We start from the raw sequence: 9,281 nt of genomic DNA on the forward strand, positions 1-9,281 counted from the left end.
CACTACGCACTGCCAAGAGGGAGTATTATGCAGCCATTAAAGAAACCAAAGGCAACTTCTTTGCAGAAAGAATATCTAAAGCCAATAATAACAGCAAAGAAATCTTTGCCATTGTCCGTAGCTTCCTGTCACCGGCTGCTGAACTTACAACCCCTCTTATCTCCTCTCAATGGTGTGACGATTTATCCACCTTTTTCATTGCCAAGATTCAAAAGGTACAAGATAGTTTACAGACCACCCCCTAGCGCAATATTCTCCATTCATACCCCTCGCCCCGTGCACTAACACACCCAGTCAGCTCTTCTCACATTTTATCTCAGCAGAGGAGAGGGATGTTTTAGCCGTCTTGAAATCACTAAAATCAGGCTCGCCTGCGGACCCCTGCCCTGCAAGGGTCCTGAGTGGGGTGGCGGAGATAGTCTCTCCTGAGGTAGTGGTGCTTGTCAATAGCTCACTTTAATCTGGCAGATTGCCCTTGCAATGGAAACATGCTAAACTCCTCCCTCTCCTTAGGAAACCCTCAGCTGATTCCACTCTCCTTTCCAACTATAGCCCCATCTCCCTGAATCCGGCCTTAACTAAGGTGTGCGAAATGCTAGCCTTTAAACAGCCGGAGATATTTGTTGAATCCTCGGGTGCTCTTTACCCGGCTCAATCCGGGTTTAGGACATATTTTAGCACTGAGACAGCACTAGTTGAGATTGTGGAGGCTATCAGGGAGTGTCTGGACTTGGGCGGCAGGGCGGCTCTGATTTTGCTCGACCTCTCTGCCACCTTCGATACGGTACCCCACCTCCAGCTTCTCTCCCGCCTGTCTGATATTGGCATCACTGGCATGGCCTGGGACTGGGTTAAATCCTTTTTGGACAATCGCTCCCAACAGGTAGGGATGCCGCCCTTCTCTTCATCTGCTAGTAGAGTGGCCACTGGGGTCCCTCAGGGGTCTATATTGAGCCCCCTTCTTTTTAATATCTACCGCACACCCCTGATCTATTTGGCAGAGAAGCTGGGTGCTAAAATCATGGCTTACGCCAATGACACCCAGCTTCTCTTCACATGGAAGGGAGAGGATCTTCAAACCGATGTGGCCCATCGGTGCCTGTCATCTGTATTTTCTTGGTTGGCACAGGCAAGCCTGAAGTGCAATGAAGATAAATCCGAGGTGCTCCTCTATGGCCATTTCCCTCCTGCTTTTAGAGAGTCCCTCTGGCCTCCTGGGTTCCCATGTCCCAGTGGAGATTGTGGAGTCGCCCAGAATTTGGGAATTTGGTTTGGGGATGACTTGGGCTTTCATGAGCAGATCAAGAGACTCTCAGGGGTCTACTTTTGCACGCTTAAAGCCTTGAGGAGTTTTTTTCCCCTGCTACCCTGCTCTGCTAGGGAGACGGTGGCCAGGGCGCTTATCTTGTCTCGTCTGGACTACGCCAATGCCCTTTACCTTGGCATCCTGGGGTACCTCCTGGGAAAGCTGCAGGTCATTCAGAATGCAGCAGTTAGGCTTCTTTTTAACATCCCGAGGAGATTGAGCGTTCGTAAGCAGCTAAGCAACCTGCACTGGCTGCCCGCCGCTCAGCTAGTGCACTTTAAAGCTCTGACCATGACGCACAAGGCACTCCACGGCTCATGCCCTGCCTATATTAGTTCCTGGTTTGCCTTTTACCTTCCTAGCTGTACCCTCGCTCCGCTCTGCAAAGACAGCTGGTGATCCCCAGATTTTGTCGAGCGCGGCTCGGGGGGCAGTCCTTTGTGGTAAAAGCTGCCACACTGTGGAATGCTCTGCCAGATGATCTTCGGCATACTAAGGAATTGTCCACCTTCAAAAAACTTTTAAAAACCCATTTGTTTAAACAGTCGATCTAGCTCTTGCTGTCTCCTACGTAACTGTCCCCCTCCGCGCCAGGACACTCTTGGGTAGCAGTGCGCGAAACAAATCCCTTTATAACATATAACATAACAGATAGATGTCATCCATATATGACAATGCTTCGTCATCATACGTTTGTAGTAACTCTGTTACCCTCGCTGAGAATAACCAAAGACTATTCTTGAATCCCTGAGGGAGACAACAGAAGTGACCCTGTGTCTCCATAATTGAGAAAACTGTCAAATACCTACTTTCTGGTGCAATGTTTTGACAGAAAAAACCGTTAGAAATTTTTAAATTAGTTTTTATATTTTTTACGCACAATGTTATTCATTAACACCTTGGCTGCTATGGCTTTTCCCCTCCTGTGCTGACTATTTATGAGCCCCATTGTTCATGACGAGCTCAGCTCGTCATCAGCACAGCTCAACTGTGCCTCATGACGAGCTGAGCTCGTCATGAGCATGGAAGGGGTTAATGCTGTATTGTGTGCATTTTGTACTGCAAACGTTTTGCAACAAGAGTTTAAGTGTCTGTAATCCAAAACTAGACAATATGTATTGTCTGGTTTGGAGACAGGAAACAAAGGATTGTTCATTGACAAGGTGCATGTTTCAATCACCCCCTGGTATTGAAGTTGATCTCCCTGACCTCTTTTTTAGTGTCCTGCTTAACTGGGTACTGATTGTGCAGTTAGTTGAGTTTTTTACTGGATTTTATGGTGAGGGGAATCCTCATCCCATCCTACATGATTTTTGTATAATGCGGGAGCTTGGGCAATTGCCCATTTCCTGGCATAAGTATACTTTAAATGAATTGGAATGTGGTTGGAGAATGCTGGCATAATGATGTCTTCGCCTGGGCACTCCCTTACAAATTCTGGTGGCCAGTCTTGCTCAGCAAGAAGAATGTCATAACCCTTAGAAAGCCGCTCCCAAAAGAGTGCTCTCACTTTTCTTGGTATGTCCCCCTCCATCCAGAGTGCTACTTCATATAACTTATGTGGAGAACTAACCCTGGTATCCGCAGTTTCAACTTGGATGAATTAATTCAAGTGCACTGTCTCCAGATCATCCTTCAAGTTCTTGCGAGCTATGGTGACTTTTACTGCACTGTCCAACATTGTCTGAGCCCATTCCCCGTTCTTGAGTTGTGTCCTCAAGATCCTCGGCATGTCTGATATTTAGACCTGCTACCTTCTTTTTGGTGAATTGAGGTTTCTTGTTTTTCTGAACGTGTTGATCGTCTTTGGACTTCATGTGTTCTTCCTTGTGTTCTGACCGTCCTCTTCTTTCTGATTTCTGTGACGAAGTCTGAAAGGTACTAGAGGAACGTGTATCAGTATCTTGATATCTAGCAGGTTTTCTCAAATTATCCCTATTCCTGAGGTTATACCTCCTTTCAGAAGGCTCCTTTTGAGGAGACCTACCACAGGAATGAGAATGCTTCTATTTAGAAGTTTGTTTAGTGTTTTCCCACTTCTTTTTAGAAGGAGTAGGAGTGTTTTTAATAAAGACCTCAGGACTTTCAGACAGTTGGGGTTTTAAGTTAATAATTCTATTAAATTTTGTATATTACTAAGTAATTGTTTGTCCGACATTGCTTCAATGTCAGGGTCAGGTATGTAGCCGGCTAAGGCTGACCCTGTTGCTCCTGGTCTACCTAGTGGACCTGGTAATGTGACTTAAATGTTTTAGGGCACCTTTAAACTAGAGCTCATGCTCCTGGTCTGTGAGTGGAATTTCAATATCCTTGAAAGGAATGTATTCAGTTGGTGTATCATCTTTTTTGTAGAAGTGAAACACATGTGTTATTGAATTTGCTTCCGGGAAGATTATCCATGAATAGAATACTTCTGTCTGGTGATATTCATGTGCCTCTATCACAAAAACTATCCTACCACCCCTCGATGTTAGGCCATTTATTCTAAGTTTTCTAGTGATGGCTTTCCATAAATTTATAGGAATGCATATAGCATCCTTGTCGGTTTCTTGGAAACCTGTATAGTCTAAAGCTTGTACGGTGTCATCGCCGGTAGCTCCATTTGTCCCAGGACTGTTATCCCCTGATAGGGACATTCTGGTGACTGAAAGTTTGCAGAGCAAGTTTCAAGGAAACAAAGATAAGGTGCACAATATTTTGGAACACTGTATCCTTCAACGTTGAACTAACCAAAAAGCTAATACATAGGATGTTCATCCTACTCAGCTATGGCGGATATTAACCCTTACCCACTCCAGACGTCTTTTGGAGTATTACGGAAAAAGTGGTCTCCGAGAAAAGCACAACTGAGTTACTTTAGTATCTAGCGTTAAATTAGTGCCTTACCAAACGTTAAGCGCCGTGTAGTGTAGTTCCTATATTCCCAATAGGCTCTGCGCATTGGAATAATATACCCTATAGATATGACATAGGACTTAGGTCAGTATGTCTCTATTGAATATACTAAACCTAATAGTGAATGCCAGCTAGCTCAGAGGTCACTAGAAACTTTCTCAAATACACAAGAAGGGATTCGTTTCTGGCAACAGCATAAACATGACAACTTTGTTTCCCTAGGACTGGAACAAATATCTTCAGAGTTGTGGAAACAATAGATAACTATTTTACTCAGTCAATGGTGCATGCTTCGTTTCTACAGAGTGGCAGAGAAAATAGAGAGACGGGTGTTTCAATAAAAAGGGTTTATTGAACAGTCTTCTTTCTCATGCAAGAGAGGTGAACTGCTACAATCATTAGATAGAATGCAAAGCATAATGCGTACAGCGGAACAGTAATATAAAATAATAATGTAAGAGCATTGTATGGTTTCTAAGCCATATAAAAATACATACATAAATAACACATGCTAAAAATACTCAACTGGTGCTTCTAAAATACGCATACCCCAATGTACCTAACCTAAGTCTAGTTTGAGGGAAGAAGTAAGTATGGTCTTTAGCATAGGTTTAGTTTTGCCAAGATTTGCCAAAGGTTTCTCTAGGCTCTAAGCAGCTCCATACCTTAGAATGAGGGAGGTTTGGTATCTCTGTCTCAAACTCGATTTCCCAACACCCCGCAAGGAGAGTCAGAAACACTGAAGCTGGAATCTCGGACAGCTTCCGATCAGTGCATCAGCTGTAGAATCGGCTTTCTTCTGAACTTGCTGTAGCGAGCTGCGTCGGTCAAGTAGGTAGTCGAACTACACCATACCACACCGTGCTTTGCCATAGCAAGTGAAGGTATATTTATACCTTGAAGGTGTTTAAGAATGTTACCTTTGATTTAAAGTCGGGCATATGAACATCATGAATGAACCCCTAAGGAATAGATGTTCAAGTAAAATAACTGAGTTCTTGGAGAAATCAATATTCAATCAAGGGGAAGTCCCTAACGGCTTAAGAGTCTGGTTTTCCAAGAAATCGTTGTGACGTAGATGAACGGATGGAAGTAGCCATGCTTGTATTTGGGCTGCATGAGCTATGCCTAAATAAGGGCTTGGTTTCTATGCCTATATAAGGGTAACACAAATTATACCTATATATGGGCATGAATCAGGAAATTTCATTCAGAATCTAAAACGCCATACTACACTGGAGGCAGCAACTTAGGCAGCAACAGGTTACCTTGCTCCTTAAGAAACTGTAGAAGTTTGATGTAACAAAAAAAATGTACAACAAGATGTAGGCTGCCTTAATGACACATATCCAGGAGATGAAAGTTGAAGCGTCAGTGCAAAGCACGCCTGGGCTGGGGCTGTCCGGTGTAGTGGACACTAGTTGGGTTGTGAGGCATGCTTGACCGGCTTCTTTTCCTTTAGTTACTTGATTCTTGTTTCAAATTCTTTACTTCTTGGATCCATCAGCTTAAGCTTAACTCCTCTTAGTTGGCACTTTGAGTGTAGATAAATCCCATCAAAATCAATGCCAAAATGTAGTGGGGTGGTCCCAATGTGTTCAGGTGGCATAGTAGACATAGCCGAGTTCAGTTTGATGTGATTTATGTAGAAGTTACAGTAAGCCCCACCAGGAGCAGTCTCCTAGCTGCTCAGCCCATCTTCCAACTGACAACACTCACACATCAGGCACCCAAGCATTCCACTCATGTCACTCTTTTGACTATTGTTTTTAAATCATGTCAGAGTATCGGGTTTCCCTCCTCATGGTCAGAGCCCATATAGTACCAATATATAAAAAACAAGACCATGATTCACCTGCTGATTATAGGCCCATCTCTTAGATTAGCTGGTTACGGTTGTGGGCCGTATAATTTTAACACCTTCCATGCTATGGCTTTTCCCGTCCTGTGCTGGAAAAGCTTGAAAGGCGTTATTTCATGACGAACTCACCTTGTCATAAGCACAGCTCCAGTGTGCTTCATGACGAGCTGAGCTCGTCATGAGCATGGAAGGGGTTAAGTAGACTCCAAATTTGGGGTGATGGTAACAACATATTTTCTATCTTACAATACGGCTTCCAAAAAGGTTCAGGGACCATAGACCAATCCATCAACTTAAACCTGATCATGAGCAAATATGCCTGCATTAAAGCAGACCATTTATTTTACATTTTTGTTGATCTCTCGACTCCTTTTGATTCAGTAATTCACAACAAACTCTGGTCCGTTCTGACCTCTTTTTGAATTGCCCAAGCAATCATTAGCTTTTTGAGACACCTATATTCCACAAGCCGTGCTATGGTTTGTTTTGACATTAAGGGCGAATATACCCATACGGGCACATGCATCATTGTCATTTGCATTCGCAAACGGTGCGAATCGCAAATTTCGGCAGTTTGCGAATGCAATTGACAAAATTGGGATGCATCATGTTTTTCGCAATTTCAGAAATCGCAATCATATTGCGATTTCTAAAATTGCGATTGCATTTAAGAAATCGCAATCTGCGATTTCTTAAATGCAATGCAAGAACATTTTAAATTTGTGAATTCGCAAATAGGGAGAGGTAAATTACCATGAAGTTGAACTTCATGGTAATTTGCAAAAACATTAAAAAATGCACAAAAGTGCATTTTTGAAAGTTTGTTTTTACACACACACATGCCCTTGGGGCATGTGTGTGTGAAAAATGCACTTAAAGTTATATTTCAGGGGTGCAGGGGGGGGGTCCTTTGGACCCCCCTGCACCCTTGAAATTGCATTCTCATTTTGCGATTCGCAAATTGCGAATCGCAAATTGAGAATGACTTCTCATTCATTCCTATGGGCCTCTAGGCCCATAGGAATCAATGGGAAGGGATTCCTTAATTGCGATTTGCCAACTGTGAATCGCAATCAAGTAATTTTAAGAAATCGCAAAAAAATTGCGATTTCTTGGTGCATAACCGTTTGCGATTTCTTAATTGTGATTCCTTAATTTTCACAATTAAGAAATCGCAAAAACGGCAACAATGATGCATGTGGCCGTTAGTTTCAATATCCAAAAAGGAGTTTGTCAAGGGTGTGTGCTTGCACCATTTTTGTTAAATCTATACATTGATAACTTAGGTGAGACCCTTGCCAACTTACGTTTGGATTTGCCACAAATTAAACAGCGTCCAATTCCGGTCCTGCTTTACGCACACGACGTGGTCCTTATGGCGTGTACCCCACGGGCCCTACAGCAACGTCTTGACAACTTTGTGCACTTTATGGACCATCTGGGGCTGAGACTTGATATCAGTAACACTTATGCCATGAAGGTAGGCAGAAGTTCCACCAAAATGCGCAATATCTACTTAGGGCAAGATGTAATACCTCTAACTCCTACATTTACCTATTTGGGTATTTTATTTGACAGTGAGGGGAAATAGAAAAGCGCCAATAAATCAAAAAATGTTTTAATTTATCAGATCCATTACGGCTTTGTGTAATTTTGCAAAGAAAATAGGTTGTAAACAGCTGAGAGAATGTCATAGATTTACAATGCAAAATAATAGAACTATCACCATGAACGGCTCAGGGTTGTGGAATTATACGAATATAAACCACTTCAGGTGATTGAAAATGCTTTTTAAAAATATCTTTTGGCACTCCCATCTAGCTGTTCAAATGTTGTGTGCCACTCTGAATTGGGTACTAAATATAGGACCGACCTGTTAAGAATCCAGACAGTTCTTCTTTGGCACAAGATGTGGACCTCGGACCACCTGGAATGTAATCGCTTTTTGGTCAAGAACTGTTGTGACTCTGATCACGTATTACATTTTCATTCGATAAAGTACATTACAAATTTTATGATAGATATTAAACACCCAGAATTCTTTTAACAACCAGATTCCCTGAATACCATTACTAGGAAAGCTTTTAAATTAGATTGTCTGAATAACCTTGAAGATCTGAGATTGTGGAATTAAGTAAACCTTCAGTCCAACATAACCAAATGATTTTAACCACTTGCTCAATACAACTGTATCTTTTTAATGTTTTAAATGCACAAGCCAGATTTGTTTTAATGCATTTTAGATTATATATTTACTATCGCCTGACAACATTTCCAAGTGTTAATAATTAGCCAAAGGTCCTAATGCTATGGCCTTGTGATAATATGTCAAAACAATCAACAATTCAGATTTTGTTCTTTTGTAAACTATATACTGACATGATGAGATCATTTATTGTCCTATTTTGAAATCTTTAAATTTTAAGCAATGCTGACTGGCATTTTTATACTTGCAAAATACTTCCTAACCTGTTTACATATGTGGCACTAGCAAGGTTTCTGAGGGTTGTATTATCGAGAAGAAGGAGAGGCCATGCATTATTTTAAACTGTGATTATTTTTAAAGAGATATATCTTTTTGGCTAACTACTGAATTGTTTAGGAATGTATTATCTCACAAAACTTGTTTTTTATGAATGATTGTACTTTTATGATCCTTTTATACAAGGTCGAATAAAGTTAATTGAATTGAATATATTTAGACTCAGATTTCACTCGTGCAAAACCAGTTAAATTCAGCAGTTGTAGTTACCTGAGCTAACTATAACTTACTCCCCTACAATGCACTGCTGATGACCTCACATATTAAATTATTCATAACATGGTCAGTGACATCTCAAATCCCATCACTGATGACATTATCCACAGAACCATTCACATGCCCACTCAGACCCATGCAACTTCTCTTATGACCACTCACACACCCACATAACCACTCACATACCCATTCACAAACCCATACCAGTACTCACACACTTGCTAACTCTTCCATAGAGTCACTTATACACACACACTTACTCACTCTTACAGCCACTCATACAACTACTCACACACTTGTACAGCCAGTTCACATAGCCATTCAATCACCCATACAGCTACTCACATACCCACTTATTTACCTACACAGTCACTCACATACCTACTCACCCACCTATACGGTTTCTCAACACAGCCATACATTCACCCACACAAGCCCTCACACGCACTCACATACCCACA

The sequence above is a fragment of the Lissotriton vulgaris genome, chromosome 6 (genome assembly GCF_964263255.1).
Source record: "Lissotriton vulgaris chromosome 6, aLisVul1.2, whole genome shotgun sequence".
NCBI lineage: Eukaryota > Metazoa > Chordata > Amphibia > Caudata > Salamandridae > Lissotriton > Lissotriton vulgaris.